Raw genomic sequence first — 20771 nt, 5'->3', positions numbered from 1 at the left:
CCCTTCCTTCCTTCCTTCCTTCCTGCAGTTAAAATAATTAACTATAGGATGGAGATGGGTTGTGGGTCTTCCTCATAAGAGGAAGATTTTTGACTGGTCTGGACAGACTGCTGGTGCTCCTGGGTGGAAGGCTATAACCTCAGCTTCTGGAGAGAAGAAAGAGATGGTGGAAGGGGAGGCAGAGAGGAACCATGCACCCTGGTCTCCCAGAGCCACTGCTCAGTAACTTCCCTGGGGTGTCCTCCAGGGGGCGTCTCCTTTCGGTGGGTCTGGCTTAGTCCTGTCTATGAAGAACTCTGCCTTGTGATTTATCAGAGGCCAGAGAATGAGGACCTCAGACAGCGCCTGGGAGCTTTGCTGCCCTGGGAACTAGAAGGTGACCTTTCTGAAGGAACTGCAGAACTTCTATCGAGGTGGAGGGTGGGGTTTGAAGAAGGCATTCTGGCTAGAAGAGGAGGCCAGAGGATGTGGGTTGAGGCACCTGGTGCTGGTAATTTGGGATGGCTTTGGTGGTGGTGGTGGTGGAGCATGAGTGCTTGGGAGGACTATGGGATAATAAGAATGAGCGCTTATTTTGTCCCAGGCACTGGCTTAAGCTTTTACTCATATTTGGCCATTTAATTGCCACAGCACGCCTATAAGATGCTCTTAGCATTCTCATTTTCAGATGGGGAGAGCAGTCAAGAACTTGCCCAGCTCCCTAGCCAGTAGGCTGCAGTGCAAGCAGGGGAGACCCAGGTGGTCTACTCTAGAGCCCGTCTTCCTCAGCCCTGCACACACTCACATCTCCTACCTGCCTCCTGGTCAGCCCCCATGTCCTTTTCTGCAGCCTCACGTGAGGTCCAGCCCCTGGGCGGTCCTTCGGATGCAGGCAGAGACCTTCCTGGAGGCTCTCCAGGGGTGGGGGACTATGGGACAGGGACAGGACGCTGAAGCAGGGACTTGGGCCATTTCCCTCAGGGTGATGACAGCAAAGCTCCTCTCTGGTGCTGTGGCCAGGCTGTGTGTGCCCTAGCCTCCCCTCAGCCCTTGGACAACCAGGCTGCTGTGCTGGGGGTGCTTCTGACCACCAGCCGGCTGCCCCTCTGGTCAGGAAGTAGCCTTTCCTGCATGTGCTGTGGTGAAAAATGAGAAACCCATAATTAAAGTATTGACCAGAGAGAATTAAATTACAAAAATGCTAAGAGTGGCTCCTAATTAGAGCCTGCTGGGCCAGAGGAGCTCGGGCTTGGGCCCACAGGCCATTCCCAGGACAGGTCTGTGGGAGCTCTGCGAGCAGGCAGCCGGTGGCCCCTGACACGAGGGCAGCGCTCAATGGACCCCTCGCCCTGCACCACTCAGCCCCCTCATTTTATGAGTGGGGAAACTGAGGATGCAGACAGGAAAAGTTGCTCAGGCCAGGTCTCAGGGGACCTGACCCCCAGGCCCAGGATCCTTGTGCCTCGTTTCAGGATTCTCCAAGGGTTTCTCATGGGAAGGTTCTACCCACACAGGGATGTTGTATGGCTGGTGCTGATGGTGGCATTCATTCACTCACTCAGCCATTCATTTCTTCAACAAGTACTTGTAGAGCTGACCACGGGCCAGGTACCATTCTGGATGTGGGATAGAGCTGGGCACAGAAGCAGACATCCCTCTCCTCGTGGAGTTGCTTATTTTTGGGGCAGGGGATTCAGACATAAATTAAGCACACATTAAATAAATAAGCATCGCGTCAGGAGGTGGTAAAGACAAGAGAGAAAAATGCAGACAGGAGGGTGCAGGGTCCGTGCTGGAGCTATCTTGGTCAGAGAACAGCAGAGCCTCTTGATGTCCCCAGGCAACAGCCCTCTGGACAGCCTTGCCCCTTGCAAAGGAGGGCAAAGGGCCAGCCAGGAGGGTGGGAAGCTGCTAAGAGGCAGAGTTTCCCTGGGGCCAGTGAGAGATTTCAGGTCAGGGCATGGAGGACAGGAAATCGGGAAAGGGCAAATGCAGGGCGGAAGGAAAGCTTCCCACCGGCAAGGTAGCAAAACATGGGAGAGGAAGAAGTGAAAGATGACATGGGGGGTGTCGTTTAGGAGCAGCCAAGTGAAGACGGGGCCACATAAGCTTCATCTCCCAGGCGTGGAGCTCCTTGGGCTTATAGCTAAGGGATGACATTGGGAAGAGGCCACTTGATAAAGGTATAAAGGTCCCTCTGGTCGGTGCTGGAGGGGTGCATGGGAGCAGAAGGGGTCCAGTCTAGAGCGTGATTGTGGGGTGGACGGAAGTGGTGGGAGAGCCACTGGACTTGATGCCTGAGCTCCATCTTCCTCCCTTGGAGGCTGATGTTCTAGGTTCGAGTGGGCCCAGCAGCCTCCTATTTCACTGCTCTGCCCATGTATCAACTTTCCAGAATCAGGAGAGGAGACCTGACTGCCTAGGGACATTCTCTGATGCTGAATCTCATGCTGCGAATGCCATGTGCCTGCCACCCCGTGTCTCTTCCTATCATCTGTCTTCCCTGAATCTGGCTTGGACCTGGCCAGCCCAAATCAGACAGACCCTCGGGGACAATTAGGAAGATATAGCGTCAGTCCAGGTATGGAAGAGAGACACATGATCTGTTCCTGGAAGACCATCTGGGAAGGGGGTTTGGGGACCGTCAGTGTACTGAGTCTAGCTGCATTACAGCAAAGTAGCCTCAGGGCAGGTCTGGGTCCCTGGAAAACAAGAGGTACAGTGTGAAGGAGGCCAGGGCCCCGGGGTCCATTTTGAGGATCTGACATGTCTGAGTCCCTTGGCTTGTTGCAGCCTAGCAGGGACCTGTAGGATTTGTGGGTGGACAAAACCTACCCGAGTGTTCAGTGCATCTCTCATAAGACTCATGGTCTCCTGCCTGGGCCCAGAACTGAGGCTGGGAGAGGAAGCTTGCTGTAAGTCCAAGCTTACTAAGGCCCCGGCTGGGACCAGACGTATATTCCCAAAGCAACCTCTGGGCAGACCTGGCAAGGCAGGGGGCGCTGGCATCTAAGGTGCCCATGGCTGCTGGAGCTCCCGCTGCTGTTCCCAGGGATAGCTTCTGGGGTCTCTGGACTCGCTCATTCAAGAGAGTGTGATGGGGTCCCAGGCTCTTGCGTCGTGGACAGTAGCCAGATAGGGAGACCAGATGAAAACCTGGAGGCTCAGGATGGGAAAGGATCTCCATTTAGTGGTGGAACAGAGGCTAGAGTCCTGGCCTTGCTGCTCCCAGCCCTCTGTCGCCTCTTTGACCCCTGGGCTCCCAAACAGAGCTTAGCCGAGAGCACTCCGAGGCTACTGCGGGACAGTGGAGTCCAGGTGGGAGAGCAGCAGTGTGAGGCTGGGGCCCTGCACTCACTCAGCGAGGCTGCTTCACTCTGCTGTGCTGGCTTCCCACCCTCTCTGTGCAGACTGAGGTGGGTGTGTTCTTCATGCTTAATTATAGTGCTCGTAACCAGAGAGGAGCTGCTTGCAAGCACATGTCATTTTGTTTGGGGATAGTAGACACGGAGTCTGGAAAATATCTATTAGATCATCCCGTCCTGCCTCTGCCAGGACTGGTGTGCCTGGTGTGGGATCACTGGTGTTTTCTGCAGCCTGTGTCAGGCCTGGGGCGCCACCCGGGGGCCCCTGGGACAGGGCAGCCCCACATGTTTCTTCCAAGTTCTGCTCTCATTTTCCTCGTCTGTCTACTTGTTTTTTTCATCCACGGATCTGGCTCTGCGGGCCTTGCTCCCCCACATTCTGCCAGCAGGCATTGATTCCCCCAGCTCCTGTATGGGGAGACCCTGCTCTGTGGCAGACCTGCCTGTGCTTAGTTCTGGGGGTTCAGGCAATGATATCATTCTACTGTCCACAATCGAGAGCAACGTGAGAGAAGTGCCCATGGATAATTCCAGTTTATGACTTAATGTGGGGAGCACCATGCAGGGGACACTGACATGGGTGGGGAAGGGAGAGGTCCCTGAGGGCTCCGCTTCTAAGGCAGCTTTGTGGAGGAGGTGGCACGTGAGCAGGTTGAGAGCTCATGAGGTGGGAAAAGAGGGTTGAGGCCGCATCGTAGGAACCTACAGCTTCCTTCTCCCCACTGCCTGGGGTCTGCTTCACAGACTTGGACTCTACCTTGTCTTTTTGTCTGTAGACGGAGTCCCTTTAAATCTGACCTTTGCCACCTCATCGCTAGGTCTCCCTCTTCTCCTTCCACCTCTGGCTCGTTATAGATGCAGAGGGCAAGCGGGTCAAGGCTGCCGCAGTGGTGGGAGTCAGGGGGCCGCAGCTGCTGCCAACCTTCTGCTTCCTCATCTGCAAAATGTGGGGTGAAGTGATCTCTCTGAACCCTTTGAGCCTGATGTTCTAGAAATTTCTAAAGCAGTGCATCACTTGGCTGAGCCAGAGTCTGGAGGTTGGTGCCTGAGGTCTGTTTCTTCCTCATCATGATGGCAGCCCCCAGATGGGCATCTCCAGCATGGAGTCCCCACTGGGCTAGGGAAATGCACACCCTGCCACTCCCTGCCAGTGTCTGTGGACAGGCCTTAAAATCCGCATGTCCAAAGAGGAAACACCATTTCTCACACCCCTCTGATTCTCTCAGCTGCCAGAATGCATGTGTATTATGTACACACTCACACACTTCTGATCACATCACTGTCCTGCTTGAAACCACTCCACCAGGATAAAATCACAGGGAAACCAGGCTTGGTGGGGCACACATATTTTACTCGATCCCAGGATCTTCTGCTGCCACTTCCTACTTCTGTAAGTCAACTCTAACTGCTAACACACCTTGACCTCTCATGTCTCCATGGTTTTCTGTGTGTTCTTTCTGTGATATAGATCACTCTCGTCCCGTTTTCTTTTTTTTTTTTTCTGATTTTTTTGAAGGAACTTTGAATTTTATTTTATTTTATTTTATTTTTTTCAGTATTCCAAATTCATTGTTTGTGCACCACACCCAGTGCTCCGTGCAATATTTATCTTCCACAATACCTACCACCAGGCTCACCCCTCTCCCCTCCAAAACCCTCAGTTTGTTTCTCAGAGTCCACAGTCTCTCAAGGTTTGTCTCCCCCTCTGATTTCCTCTAACTCCCTTCTCCTCTCCTTCTCCCAATGTCCTCCATGTTATTCCTTATGCTCCACAAATAAGTGAAACCATATGATAATTGACTCTCTCTGCTTGACTTATTTCACTCAGCATAATCTCCTCCAGTCCCATCCATGTTGCTACAAAAGTTGGGTATTCATCCTTTCTGATGGAGGCATAATACTCCATAGTGTATATGGACCACATCTTCCTTATCCATCTGTCTCTTGAAGGGCATCTGGGCTCTTTCCGCAGTTTGGTGACTGTAGCCATTGCTGCTACAATGGGGTACATTGGGGCACAGGTAGCCCTTCTTTTCACTACATCTGCATCTTTGGGGTAAATACCCAGTAGTGCAATTGCAGGGTAAACAACAAGTGTTGGCGAGGATGCGGAGAAAGGGGAACCCTCTTACACTGTTGGTGGGAATGCAAGCTGGTGCGGCCACTCTGGAAAACAGTGTGGAGATTCCCTGTTTCCTTGATGAACTTTGTTGTATTCACCAAAACCCAGCTTACATATCCTTACAGAGCCTTCCCAGGTATCACTTTTTCCAGTCAGTCAATCATTCCCGCTCCTCTTTGCCATCCCTGGCCTTGTGAATACAGTTTTTGTAGCACTTGCAAATTTTTATCAGTTTATGGGTCTGTAGGCATCCCATCTCCCACCCATCTTTGGCCCTAGTTTTCTCTAGCACAATGCCCACCACCTGTTAAGTGCCAACGTTTTTATTTATAAAACTGAGCTGAACTGGGTCCCAGTGACTGACCTGTGAGCCTCACAGCGTGTTGACTGTTGGCCCAGCCCCAAATCAGAAGTACATTTCCAGAGGGCTGTACACTGGGCAGCCGCAGTAGGATCCTGTGTTTTCAGCTCAATGCCTGCCCCTGTGTTAGGTGTTTTCTCCTTTGCAGGCTTGAGTGAGCCCTTGAGCTGACCCAGAAGTTCTGAGCATTTATCACCCCGTATTGATGACCACATATTTTGCCTCCCCTCTTTTTGCCTAGAGATGAAGGAAGAAATACAAGCTATGTTACAAAGAGTATTTCCCTGGTTTATCAGCTCTCCCTTCTCAGCTCACGCTCAGAATGATTTCTTAGTCCTTAGCTTTTATTCCTCTGATCAAAGTGCCTGAGGCAGTGAGCACCAGGAGGCATGAGCATTTCTGGCTGAGTTTCATGCTTCCCTCTTCCGGGCTGTTTTAAGAAACTGTAGCCCAGAGTTCTTCAGGCAGGAGGTGTGGCCTGGCCTTGGAAGGGTCTCCAAGGACTTATGGGTCAGGGCCACACTGGGCTATGGTGAGGGGTGGGGCAGCCACCCTGCCTCCACCTGCTGGAGATCAAAGTCCCTTGTTCCTCGCCTTGTCCTCCTTTCCCACCCTGTTCCCTCGATCGCCTTTTTCTCTCCAATGAATTAAAAGCAGAAAATCCATGAGCAGGATTTCTCTCTTCAAAGGATCAAATAACCTTCCTCCCCACCCCCCCTTTCAAAAATTTTCCCCCAAGCTGCAAAAGGAAAACATGCAAACAGGCTTCGAGTTAAAGGTGAGAGAAAGAAAGAAAAGTTGCTGCAAAGTAATTTCAACTTGAGAAGTAGAGCAGTTGAAACCCAGAAAAAATGTACATTCAGCAATATGGTCCTCTCTTACAAATTAATTAACCCAGAGCGCTTGTGTAATTAGTGCGAGGGGCAGGAAATCGCGGAGCTAACAGTATCTCTCACCCAGTTTAGATTTATGGTCACAGAAGGCTTTCCTCTTCCTTTTCTGAGAGGGATGGAGGCAGTTGCCTGGCCAGTCTGGAGTCAGCACGTGCCTTGGCTGGAGCTGTTTGGGGAGGGGGATTGGCCTCTGAGGAGGTGGGCTTTTGGCTGCACCCTCTGACCCCCTCCTTTGTGCATGGCAGAGGTGGGCCTTCACGGAGTGGGGGTAGAGGCTGCTCTGCTCTGCGTCCTGAGAAATGGACTCTGAGGGGCTCCAGAGACCAGATCTCCTGGCCTCTCAGTCCTTCCCCCGACTCCGCTCTGTACTGCATATAAATCTTTTGAGTTCTTTGCTGCTTTTGACAAAGAGTGTGGATATTTATCACCTTTTGAGGCACTAGGATAACTATGATGGCTGATGTCATAGAAAGCTTTGTGGGGAGGCATTTTTTATAGGGTTCATGGTTGGGGAGTCTAACCATCTTTCCCCTTTTTCTGCATAGACTCCTTTGACATCTAGTGAGGCCCATGGACTTGCTATGGATGAATGTTGGTCTCCCACAAATCCATATGTTGAAGCCCTAATCCCCAGTATAGTGGTATATTTGCAGGCAGGCTTTTGGGAGGGAGTGAGGTGATGAGAGTGGAGCCCTCACGTGTGGGTGGGATTAGTGCCCTAGTAAGAAGAGGTAGGAAACAGATGGTCTGTCTGCCATGTGAAGGTAGAACAGGGAGGCGACTATCTTTGAGAATTCCCTCGCAGGACACTGAATTGGCCTGTACCTTGGTCTTGAACTTCCCCGCCTCTAGAACTGATAGACATAAACATTTGTTGTCTAAGCCCCCTGCTCCAGTCTGTGATATTTATTTAGTTCTTCCCTACCCAGAACTAAGACAGGACTTGTTCTTAGAATAATGGTTTTTTAAATACACAAAATTAAATATACAGGATTACAAAGAAAACTGATAATGTTGACACATAGTTATCAAAATATAGATAAACCAGATATGTGGTATAGTCATATATATGCTTCTTAACTCATTGAAAAGCAAGATCTACTTATAGTTCTAATAACTGTTGTATATCTGAAATAAATAATGTTTTGAGAAATCTGCAACAATCACGCTATAGTAAAGTAACTTATTTTTACTGTTGATAAATCATAGGCATTGCTAGAACTACTGTGGTTTATGGCCCATGTTCATAATTGGAGGAAATTCTGAACTATAGTTCAGTTAGAGGCCAGTGAAAATACAGATAAGACATTTATCCTGTCTAACTTCATTGACCCTCTGAATTCTACCCACGGACCTTTGACTAAGTCTGTATCGATGGACAGGTTTCTTGTGGCTCTAACTGAACCATTGTGGCTTCTACTGAATCCTTCTCAAAGTTTCTCTACTTTGGGGGAGACTTTGCCTCTCTCTGAAGACTGAAGGATTGATTTCTTGGAGCCACTGAGGGATGTGTTACTAAGGAATTGGAGGTCCAGGAAGACAGAAGTGTTAAGAGAAATATCCATAGAAATATGTGCAGGCCAGGAAGTGCCAGACCGCGGCCTGCACTCTGAGAGGCGTGCACAGCTATGGAAGGGCACGTGGTCATGGGCTACATTGTGCTTCCCACAGGGGACAGGCTGGGTGGGTGCCTATGGGGTGAATTGGCCAAGTCATGTGGCAAGGGGGAGGTTACGTGGGGCCAGGCCAGGTGCAAGGCATGGGGGTTGGGACATCTTGGCAGTTAAAGATGGGCTACCTGAGCATGCGCCTCCTTGGGCTGTGGGGAAGTGGAGGCTTCTCCTGGCTTATCAGGTGTGGCAAGCCTGTCCTCAGAGACACCTGTTCATGTGATTTGAGTTCCTGCTCTTCCAGGCAGCAAATTGTCATGCGTGCTTTGAACAGTTTTACCCACTGGTCATTTAATTACCAAAAATCCCCTCCCAGTTTCTCTGAAGTAAAAGATTCAGGCTTCATGAACAAACATTTGTAAGCAGTTGCTCATTTGCCATCTATTTGGTGCCTGTGATAACAAATAATCTCTGAATAGGAAAATATTTTTATCTTTCTTAGTTGCTATTCAGAGGGCTGGGGGTAGGCAATTGAACTTCTCTGCTTGAGGAAGATAAGTTGTTCCAGGTAAGATTTAATTTTTGCTAAAGAACAATCTGAAAATGACTTTTCCCCTTAAGTTAATATTTTTTTTTGTCCTTGAAAACAAAGCCCATACAATACAGGTGAATGATAGCTTGAAGTCTTTGTTCTCCAGGCTGAGTCTCAGAGCTGAGTGCTTCAGATGAGGGGCTAAAACTTGTAGGCAGAATCCCCAATTTCTCCTTCTTACTATTGAGTCCCAGGCTCTCCTGGAGCACTGGGCCAAACCCTAATAACCAGGTTCCCATCTAGAGACGTGATGGTGAGAAATTGGGCAACAACCCCTGTTAAATATTAAAGGTTATTAAGGTGATTCTTTATATTCTTTCTTTCATACTACATCTTCAAAATCCAGTATCAATTTCACACTCACAGCACATCTCAACTCAGACTCACCCCATTGTATGTGTTTTGGGGCTACATGTGGCAAGTGGCTGCCATATTGGATAGTGCTTCTCTAAGTCTTGCTCTTCACAGTAAGCTGTGCTGCCCCTTGGCTAATCTGCCTGTGGAATCAGAGGAGCTTTGGAGGTTGGTCTGTAAGGCCAATTGCTGTGTACAAAAGCACAGTCATGCAGGGACATAGGAAGAGGCACGGTGGGGAATGCACTCCTAATATCAGGGCCTCTTTACAAGAAAGATCAACCTGAAGATTGCCATTCCCTTGAGAAACTGGAGAGGGCTCCTCCTGGAGTCCGTGGATGTTCTGACACTGGGAAGGTACCTTTTTGAAGGCTGCCACAACTCTGAGTATGCAGCGGGTGCCCATAGCACAGGAAAGAGATTTGTTCACTCAGGCACCCATGTGTGGAACAACCACACCAGTAAGGCCAAGATGAAGACAAGAAGAGAAGGAAAGGAAGTGTCTCCAACTTCCTCTAGTAGCTCCTGGATCATTGCTGCTTTTATATTTTGTTGATTATTCTCTTATTTATCTGCTGTATTCCTTTGAATTCCTCAAGTGAACCAGACACAGTTTACAAAGATAGTTAGATGATAATGAGATGACATAAAGAACTTCAAAAAATGAGGCAGAGAATTAAGAATAGGAAAGAAGAATGGCGCCACGTGTGAGGTTGGTTCAAAAAAAACGCATCCTTTGATGTCTCCCATATTTGCTAGGGATGACCTGTATTGATCTGAGTCTAACCTTGCCAAGAGGCAAGGCAAAGAGGGAAGCACAATGAATGATATGGATTCTGGCATAACTAAATAAAAACAAAGCAGGCACTGGGGGAGACCATCATTCTGAGGATTTCTGGATTCCTCCTTGAAATGAGATATCATCAGGCCTGGAATCTGTCCTCAACAGCACCTTGTGTACATTGGTGTGAAATCCTCCCCCACTTTCCTACTCACCCAGTGTTTCTCTCTTGTCTTGGGGCACATCTCTTTGCTGTTCTCTAGATGCTATTCTGTGGGAATCCACATCATGCTGTCCAGGTTTTCATCTGGTGGGTGAACTGGCTTAATCTGGGTCAATTTGAGGGATTTAGAGCAATGAATTTCCAAAACAGAAACTACTTTGTGTTCACTGAAGCCTGGACCATCTTGAGCCCATGAGTCCTCTTTCCAGCTTTCTTTGCGACCAGATGTGGCTTTGACATTGAACATGAAGGAAATTGTGTGTCACTTCTTAGCTGAAGTGGTTGGGAAGGGGATGCATTCTCTGCATGACCCCTTTCCCCATCTGTTGGCCTAAAGATGGCTCCCAGGACCCAGAGGAGGGTGGGGCCACATGAAGGAAGAGGTCTGGATACTCAAGGCCTGGTGGGTGCATACCCAGCCAGAATGCCTTCATTGGAACGTGATATGCACAAAGAACCAACTTCTATTGTGTCAAGCCACTGAGGATTTGGGATTTGTCTGATAGAGTAGCTAGCATTATCTTAACTAACATGATTCCCCCTTGGGAAATACTCTCTAAACACAATTCCTCCCAACCAAGAGGAAATGAAACATTTGAGTGACACCAAGTTCAGGCTATGTTCCCTGACAACTACTGGGAGTGCAAATATCTTCTGTTGCAGGGAAATGGGTAGGTGGAACCGTTACCCAAGGTGGGAGGAAGATTAACACACTCTTGTCAAAATTGTGTCACCTTACAAGAACTCCTGCCTGAAAAGAAAGCTCTTGTATCTCCTTTTGGAGATAAGCCAGGGTGTACCTGTGGGGAAGGCCAAGATTCTCCTCAGAAAGTCATTTCAGGTCTTCCTTAACACATGGAAAAAATGGTAATCAAGGCCACACGGTTTCATACAGCGTAATGCTATTGTAATTTTAACTGAATAAAAAAAACTGAAAATAGCTGTAACCCTATGCCTGCAGCAGCCCTTAAAAACAAAACAGAACTTGGATGCAAACTTGGCCAGGTCCCTCGCAACCCAGGCTTTAGTTTCCAGGCATGATGGATGATAAATGGACGTGATGGGCCAAAAGTGCGATTTACAATCTAGGTGTATGATGCCAAACAAAACCTCGCAAAAGCACTTGTCTAGTGTGTCTACAGGAAATAGAGTTCTGTTCCTGTTGTTCTGACAAGGTGTAAGCACAAAGCACCAGCGAAGGTAGTGGAACAGATGTTGCCAGGTGTCCCGCCCACTGTACAAAGTGAGATGCTCTGAGTGTTTACGGCTTAGGTCCCGGGGGCCCAAACCGGGAGCACATGGTGCCCCTGCTCATCCAGAGAAGCCCTGTGGGCAGGCAGTGTTGCCATCTATTAGATGGTAAGGGAGGCCCCAGGTTTGTGAGCTCCACTGATGTGCAGGGCTTGGTTGCTCCCGAGGGGAGTTTCTGCCGAGTAATCGGCAGAGTTTGGTGGTACGCCCGGGGCTGAGCTCAGAGGTTCCAGATAAATAGACAAGAGCGGCGGCAGTGAACCAAGTGCTGAGAGGGAGCTGGCCTCGGTCCTGGGCCCGTGCACCCGCAGTGTGTCCTGGGGGTTGATGTCCAACCATGGGTCGGAGCCACCTTGAATTTTACACTGCACCCAGGCTGCCTGGGACTTGAGTCCTTTGTCCCTTGACCAGGTGAAGCCAAACTCTGGCTCACCAATGGGACATTCACCATTAAGTACCCCAGATCTGACTTCAGCTCTGATGTGAGGTCCTAAATCACCCTGGATTTGAGCCCCATGGTTTTCCCTCATCCAAGAAGGTTCTAGGGTGGGGTGAGTGTGAGCAGTTGCTTCCCCACTGTAGAGGCTGGGTGGCTGGGATGACTGGGGTCCTGGGGACATTGGATTACAGTCCAAAGTGCCTTTTACCCCAACCCAAACCAACCCAACCCAACTCACTGACTATCCATTCTCCTCAGGGGGCAGCACTTTGAAAAAGCATGCATGTACAATTGTGAGAATGTTCTAGAAGCCCCTGGGGCTGTGCCTCTGATAACTTAAATGTGCCTAAGAATCACCTGGGCACCTGGGCATTTGTAAACATGCAGATTCTGAGTCAGCAGGTCTGGGGTGGGACTAAGGTTATGCGTTTCTAACCCCTTTCAGCTGCTGCTGCTGCTCTGAGGCCCACACTCTGCGTAGGAGGGCCCAGGGATTGTGCCCTGTGGAGACTGGTTTGAAAAAGCAATGCTTCTGCGCAGCTCAGTGGAGCCTGCCACGGAGGCACAAGGGGCCCATGATGAGAAAGGTGTCCGCAAAGAGGCTGTACGGCCCCGCTTGGCTTCCTGCCACTTACCCTGGCTTCGTGCTTTGTGTCTACGCATCTACACATTCAGAGGGGTCTTACTGTAACTCGTGAGTGAGCCAGGTGTAGAGACCAATCTGAGAGTAGAAGTCTGGCCAGGGGCACAGGAGCTGGCCTACATTCTTGGCCCTCTGCTGTTCACTGGGCATCCCAGGTCAAAGCCCAGCTCGACCTTGTTCTTCCCGTCCTCCCTGGACACTGAGGAGGATGCCTTCCCTCCTGGAGGGGCTTGGCTCCTTACATCCTGACACGTGAGTGTTTTCTGTTTCAGAGGAAGAAATGTGGCTTGGCTGGAGGCCCACATTTAGTTCCAGCACATCCTTTTTACCAAAAGAGCCGCCCCTGGAGCTGCCAACAGTGTTTATGAGAAAGCCATCCAACACCACTTGGGGTCTGGGAGCATGGCCTGACCAGAGACTGGCCTTCCCCACCCAGCAAACATCCATCAGGAAACCTGGCACTTGGTGTTGGTGTCTTTATTTTTACCCCCAAATCTTAAAAAAATGTAAAGCTGGTTTCTTTCTTTTTCTTTTTCTTTATTCCCCCCCCCCCCTTTTTCCAGCTGGGAAAACTCCTGTCAGTGAATGCAGTGTCCTTTTCAGATTCAATATTATGCAAACTGCATATCGGCAAGTGGAGTAAACAAATATGTCCATGAAGCTTCCTGATGCACAGAGAGACAGGGCTGCCCCCAGACATCGCCGTAGACATGCCGCTTTTCATGGCAGCTGCTGGAACCGCCAGTCCACCACCATGTGTCTCCTTCAGGACGCGTGGCCAGAGTCTGAGAGCCTGGGATGACACTTGGTGTGACACTCAGCATCGGGGGACAGCCAGCAGTGAGGGACTAGGGATGGCTCTGGGTCAGACTGGAGCCATCATTGACTGGAGTGGGGGGCTCAGTCAGGGTCAGAGCGAAGCTCATGATCCAGCTGGGCCTGTACCTGCTCTGACCCCCACCCTCTTCAGGCCCATACCCAGGGGCAAGGGCCTCCAGCCCCGGGCAAGCTGCTGAATTTTTACTTTTCACCCTCATCTCCCCTGCCTGGCAAGTGTGGACAGGAGGCAATACCCTACAGTCAGTCTTTCACGGTGAGAATGTGGCCAAGTCCCTTTCCCATCACGGGTAGCAGTTTCCCGGCTCCTGGCATGCAGAGTGTTAAAGCGGGTGCAATGGGCCAAAGGCTGGCTCCGCTCTGTAGTTCTACCATCAAAGTGTGGGAGGCTTCTGTGTGACTCTGATTTCCAGCATGTTCCCATTGCAGTAACCCTGTGAGATTAAGTACCTTTTAAATGTTCTCTTCTAAGCAGCTGAGGGAACAGATTTAAGGGGATTAGACTGTTCTGTTGAAGGGTGGGCAGAGAAAAAGTGGCGAACCTAGCGGTTGGACCCGGGGCTCTCTTTTCTAAAACCTTACACTCTCCTTTTTGCAGAATGGCGTCATCCCTCCCCAAACACCCCTGTATGCAGAAAGCAAGCTAACAAACAAAAAACAAAGGGACAAGGACTATCCAAAGAGTACATCTTCAAAGCCCAAAATGGAATTTTTATCCATCTATCCTCCGCATACTACCTCTCCTACCCTGGCTAGTGTGGTAATTTTTTTCTTGTAGCTTCTGTCTCCTTTGTGACAGGCTAGGGAGGGGAGGCAGCAGAGAATCTGCCCATCTGCCCTTTCGGGGAGAGCCATATTTCCCCACCTGCTTGTTTTTTTGGACAAACAGAAATTGGCCCGTCCTCTCTCTGCTGGTTTGTGATGAGACAACAGTCCCTCCTCCCCATTCACTCTCTCATGGACCTGGCTTTGCAACCTGCTCCTGCAGACTGAGTTTAGTCACCACGGAAGATCCTTGAAGTCCCAGAACTGCTGAGAACAAATATTTGCAGCTCCGCTAGCTGGGCCCCTGATCAATGGGGCATGCGTGCCCTTACTGAGGGGAGGGCGATGCCTTCCGAGGTGTCAGGAGGAATGGCCCTGTACCCAGTTGCCTGTTCCGAATGGCGTTCCTTGGTGCCTGGGATGCTATATGGCTGAACAGATGGTCGTGTCCCGGGCGTGCTTCTCGTGAAGAAGAGTGGGATGAGGCTGCCTGAGCCCCTCGTGCTGACAGCTTTGGAGCCTGCCTGCTCTCACACGGAGGCATGGGGCTGGGAGCTGAGCTGAACCACGAGATGAATAACCAAGGCCAGAGCTTCACACGTTCAGGAGCTACACATCTTTTGTGGAGGCTGTCGCTGAACTGGTTATCTGCGATCCAGTTTTTAGCACCTAGATATGTCTGATATTTTCGGTAGGTTTTTGATGATCAAATTACGGAATTTTTCAGATCTCCCTGTTTTTTAGAATCTCACCGACTCTGTTCTTTCTGGTGGGAAATCAGTCCACCAAAATATTCTTTGACCAATCAGTGTGCCTGTTCGCTGCTCAGATGTCCTTGCCAGTCAGACCTCCCAAGAATATCCCAGATAATACATGTTTGAGGATTTTCATCAGACTGGCTTATTTATTTCCCCTTCCATACCCTGAACTCCTTGAAAATGCATGATAGATGATAGAGACCCTCACAACAGAGTTACACCAATGAATTTATAAACAAGGAACAACACTAATTAAGTGACAGCATGTGCAGGGGGCAAACTTATTTTCCTCCTCACAAGTGCTCAAATTCCTGGTCTTTTGCACCTTTTATGTGGTTCACTGTGGCGCAATGTGTGGTGAATGTGCTTGTACTATATGCTCACTTCGTAGAGACGGTTTTCCACCTGTGTTTCCGTGTCTGTCCCATCCTTTCGCTGTGTGGCAGACAGACTCTGAGGTGACATCCCATGATCCCTATCTCCTGTTTATGTCCTGCATAATCCCTTTTCCCTTGAGTGTGAACGGGCCCCCTGACTTGCTTCTCACAAGCTGAGTGACGGGTTACCCTTCCTGTGATGACACTGCTTTGTGGGAGACTCTCTTGCTAGCAGATCCACTGTGGAGGTGATTGCTGTCTTGAGGAAATAAGTGGCCATGTTGGGAAAGCCCACATGGACCTCTGCAAATGGTGGGCGCCCTCAGGAGGAAGACCACCAAGCGTTAGCTGGAAAGATGCTGGGGCTTCAGTCCTTCATCCACAAAGGAATGAATTCTGGCAGTAATTTGAATGAGCTTGGCAGTAGGTTCTTCCCTTGTTGGGCCATTAGCCTGATGAGTATAGTGACTTGCAGTGATGGCAGAAAGATGCATCTGGGTGCGGACCAGTGTCCGCAGAGAATGTCTTTAGTGCTTCCCTAAACTGTAGGCAGAACAGAAACTAAAGCCATTTAAAACTATTTAATTATACAAATGTTTTACATGTTATGTACAACTTATTCTGAAATATATATTTTATAGACACTGGGAATTTAATTTTCCAGCTAATGCTGGCATAGAAAGCAGTCATTAATTTCTAAATAATTATTTTAAAAAATGTCTAATAGCTTCTCATCTAAACAGTCACTGAGTCTTCAAGCAGTAGTAATGGCCCCATCTTATTTCTTTGGGTAAAGGCATGTTTCTTTTCTCTTCTCTTACCTTATTTCACAGTCGAGAAGAGCACTGTCCAAAGCAAGAGAATGCCAGTCGCATTGTTTTTGAGAGGGTGGGTGAGTACCGGTAGTTATTTAAACTGGAGTACGAAAATGTGGCTGTTTCAGTGTGCTGGGGCTGCCACCATGGACTGGGTATGTTAAACTACAGAAATTTACTTTGGCACAATTCTAAAGATTAGAGGTCTGAGATCAAGGTGTTGACTGTGTTGGTTCCTTTGGGGGCCTCTCTCCTGAGCTTGTAGATGCCCATCTTCTCCCTCTGCCCTCACACGGTCTTTCCCGTTTCCCTCTTTGTCCAAATTTCATCTTCTTACAAGGACCCCAGCCATATTGGATCTGGGCCCACGCTCCTGACCTCATTTTAATTTGATTACCTCTTTAAAGACCCTATATCCAAATACAGTCCCATTCTGAGGTTCCGGGGGTTACGATGTCACCATAGGAATTTTGGGAAGATGCATCAGACCGTAATAATGACCATATATTTTTATCACCAAGTTGAAAAAGTGAAAAAAATGTCATTTATCTAAGCTTTTGCATCTATAATCAAACGAAGTCAGATTGCAGTTTCCTTTGTGAGTGAACTCTCTTTGCCAAATTGTAGATCAGGGTTAACTAAACTTCTTAAAATAGCTGAGAAACTTTTCATCTTTTCGTGTGCTCTGTGATAGTTTATACAGGCCCACAAAGCCTGTTCTGAAACCCTCGGGACCAGATATGCTTCAGAATTTGGAACCTTTGGATTTTTAGAAAGGTAACAAAGGATACATAGTGAATATTACATACCTCACCCAGTGGGATCTGGGGCAGCAGTGCATAATAAAACACAATACTATTTCACACCATGACATGAAAACAATAACTGGAATAAAAATTATATATCTATCAGTCCAGGTCAAATTTTAGTGCTAAGTGAGTTCCAGTCAAGTTTGTTTTCAATATTTATGAAAAAAAAAATTTGGGATTCAGATTTATAAATAAGGGACCGTGGGTCTGGGTACTAGTGAGATTGTCTTTTTCCAGAGAACATGAAAGTTTCATCTGGGTATAGCTTGGTTAGAAACAAACCATATGTGTATGTATATGTATATACACACATGAAATTATATATACACATATGTATTTGTGTATATATATATTTAGGTTGCAAGTCTTTAAAGTTTGATTATTAAATTCCTTGGGTTGTTTAGTTTGTGAATCCATTTTGGTGATTTATAGATTTTCTAGAAACTCTTTCTTCTAATGATTTTCAAATTTACTAGGAGGGTTAAAATAGTAGTAATTTAGCTTTTACAAAGTAAACTTCACATTTGCAGTTAAACCACATTTTTACTTCTGACCTTTTCCCCCCATAATTATATCAACTATGTATTTTCCCATTTCCTTGAAAAGTCAACTCTTGGAATTATTTATTTCTGCAGATTTCTCTCTAAAAGGGCATTAATTTGTAATATTTTATTTCATTTTAAAAGATTTTCTTGTGCCATTGTGTTCTTTTTTCTGACTTTGGAGGCAGATGCTAAATTTCTCTATTTCATTCCTTTTTGAAGCAACAAAATTGAGTCTCAGAATGTCTCTGAGGGCTGCTTCCATCTCATTCTGTGAGTTTGATACACAGTGTTTATAAATTACAGGCTTGATTAACTGTAAGGCCATTGGCTCTACCCTTTCCTGACCCCTTCTCTTCCCCAAAACTTCAAAACTTGCCAGCATCGATTTCCCTCTTCTTTCCTGTTTGTTCTCCTCTTCCTTTGATTGTAACCTTTAAAAAAAAATAAATAAAATCTGATCTTCTCCTGCTAAAAACTCAAAGAAGCAAAAGCCTTCACTTAGATCCACCCTCTTTTACACTGAAATATCAAGAGATGCAGCATGCAGAGCCCGACTTAGTGGTTCTTGGAGATGGGACCCTTTGGGGGATGACAGGTTCAGGGAATGACAATGGCTGTGGGTGGCCGCAGTGCAGAGGTCAGGGAAGATGGACAAATGAAGGGACGGAGAGGCTAAGGTATTGACTGGGTCGGGACCCCGGACTGATTCAGAATGACGGGACTCGGAGTCGGGGGAAAAGCCTGGGGGTGCCTCCAACCTTGATGAGCAAGAGGGAGAGAAGCAGAAGGTGGTGAAGGGGCAGCAACAAGAAGCAGAGACTCTGCATAATCATCCAAAGAGGGGTGAGGGGTTCTGTTTCGCTTTGTCTTTTAGGAAAGCTTGCTTTGGATTCGTTCTGATGTCTCATCCTTCTATTTTCTCTCATTTGTGCCTCCTGTTTTAGGTGATGATGGTGGTGATTTACTTCTGCTTTTCTTCATCCATGTTGTGTATATTCTGATTTTCTTTTTGGTAACTTCTTTGGAATATATAGACCCCTTTAAATTCTTTTAATGGTTACATCAAATAAATTTTTTTTAAAGATTTTATTTATTTATTTTGACAGACAGAGATCACAAGTAGGCAGAGAGGCAGAGAAAGAGAGAGAGAGAGGAGGAAGCAGGCTCCCTGCTGAGCAGAGAGCCCGATGTGGGGCTCGATCCCAGGACCCTGAGATCATGACCTGAGCCGAAGGCAGAGGCTTTAACCCACTGAGCCACCCAGGCGCCCCTACATCAAATAAATATTTAAGCTTCTATTTCACCTCTTATCAATGCCAAGTTTTTATTAACTCTCTCTCCAGCCCTAGGTTAAACCCATTGTGTGCCTCATGGGAACCAGGGGAAAGAAGGATTTTTCTTTTCTTTTTATTTTTCTCTTGAAACCTTTTTTAAACATTACTTTTTAAAAAAAAATTTTATTAACATATAATGTATTATTAGCCCCAGGGATACAGGTCTGTGAATCGCCAGGTTTACACTTCACAGCACTCATCATAGCACATACCTTCCCCAATGTCCATAACCCAAACACCCTCTCCCTACCCCCACCCTCCGGCAACCCTGTGTGTTTTGTGAGATTAAGAGTCTCTTATGGTTAGTCTTCCTCCCAATCCCATCTTGTTTCATTTATTCCTTTCCTACCCCCCAACTCCCCCACGTTGCCTCTCAACTTCCTCATATCAGGGAGATCATATGATAATTGTCTTTCTCTTATTGGCTTATTTTGCTCAACATAATACTCTCTAGTTCCATTCATGTTGTTGCAAATGGTAAGATATCATTTCTTTTGATGGCTGCATAGTATGTGTGTGTGTGTATATATATATGTATACATATATATATACATACCACATCTTCTTTATCCATTCATCTGTTGATGGACATCTAGCTTCTTTCCATAGTTCGGCTATCATGGACATTGCTGCTGTAAACATTCGGGTGCACCTGCCCCTTCGGATCACTACATTTGTCTCTTTAGGGTAAATATCCAGTAGTGCGATTGCTGGATTGTAGGGTAGCTTTCTTTTCAACTTTTTGAGGAACCTCCATGCTGTTCTCCAGAGTGGCTGCACCAGCTTGCATTCCCACCAACAGTGTAGGAGGGTCCCCCTTTCTCTGCACCCTCGCCAGCATCTGTTGTTTCCTGATTTGTTAATTTTAGCCATTCTGACTGGTATGAGGTGGTATCTCATTGTGGTTTTGATTTGTATTTCCTTGATGCCAAGTGATGTGGAGCACTTTTTCATGTGTCTGCTGGCCATCTGGATGTGAAGGAGGGATTTTCTTTCTTTCACTTTGACTCCCATCCTTAGCTATATCACTTACTGCATCTATAATGACAGTGGACGTGCCTATAGGACCAGAGGCCAGAAATGACTCTAATGTGGGACTTTCTTGGATTTTAGCCATGACACATCTTGCCTAAGAAGCAGAGCCCTTTGGGAGTTTACCAATTCCCTTTTCCTAGGCAAATTTTTGTTGTTCTGTAAGATCTGGAAGACCTTTCCTAAATAGCTTTGATCTTAGATATTTGGCTCATGAGTTTGTAAAAAATCAAACATTTCCTCTAGGAACACTCCAAGTATTTCTCTGAGCTTTTCAATATATGCATATTTTCTTCGTCTTGATATATGTTTGATAAATTTCCTAGAAACTATCTGCAGATGTCCTGGGAGGTTGGTGTACTCCAGGTGGGAACTTGGGGGGCATGGATCTCTGGACACACCAGAGAGGAGATGGTGAACACTCTTGCATTGTCTCCAACCCAGTGGTACCCTTAGTAGTTACAGTCCTCATAGAGGATAGAGCAAATGTCTGGACGTACCAGACGCCAAAGACACATCAGATGCTTCCCTGGGACACCATCTGGGTCTCCACCTGAGTGTGACTGTGTTAAAGAACTCCTGTCCTTCAGCCTGTGGGCTCTCTGGGTGTAAGAAGCCCTTGATGCTTCTCCAAGGAATGGACTTGGGCCATAGGACATATATTTGAGTTCAGATCTGGCTTGTAACACATGAGGATTCAAGTTGTTTTTAAGAGTTTAAGAAAACCTGTAGGCTTGGATCCATTGGAATTGATTTCCTAGTTTGGGGTTCTTTTATACCCCTTTCTTTTTCAATGTGTGTGTGTGTGTGTGTGTGTGTGTGTGTGTGCATGTGTGTGTTTCCTGTTCATGGGTTCACTCAGGCTGTCTAGTGTTTGTGGCTGTTC

Source organism: Lontra canadensis, unplaced genomic scaffold, assembly GCF_010015895.1.
Source record: "Lontra canadensis isolate GAN:19392208 unplaced genomic scaffold, GSC_riverotter_1.0 scaffold32, whole genome shotgun sequence".
Taxonomy (NCBI): Eukaryota; Metazoa; Chordata; class Mammalia; order Carnivora; family Mustelidae; genus Lontra; species Lontra canadensis.
Note: the sequence above shows the minus strand (reverse complement) of the source record.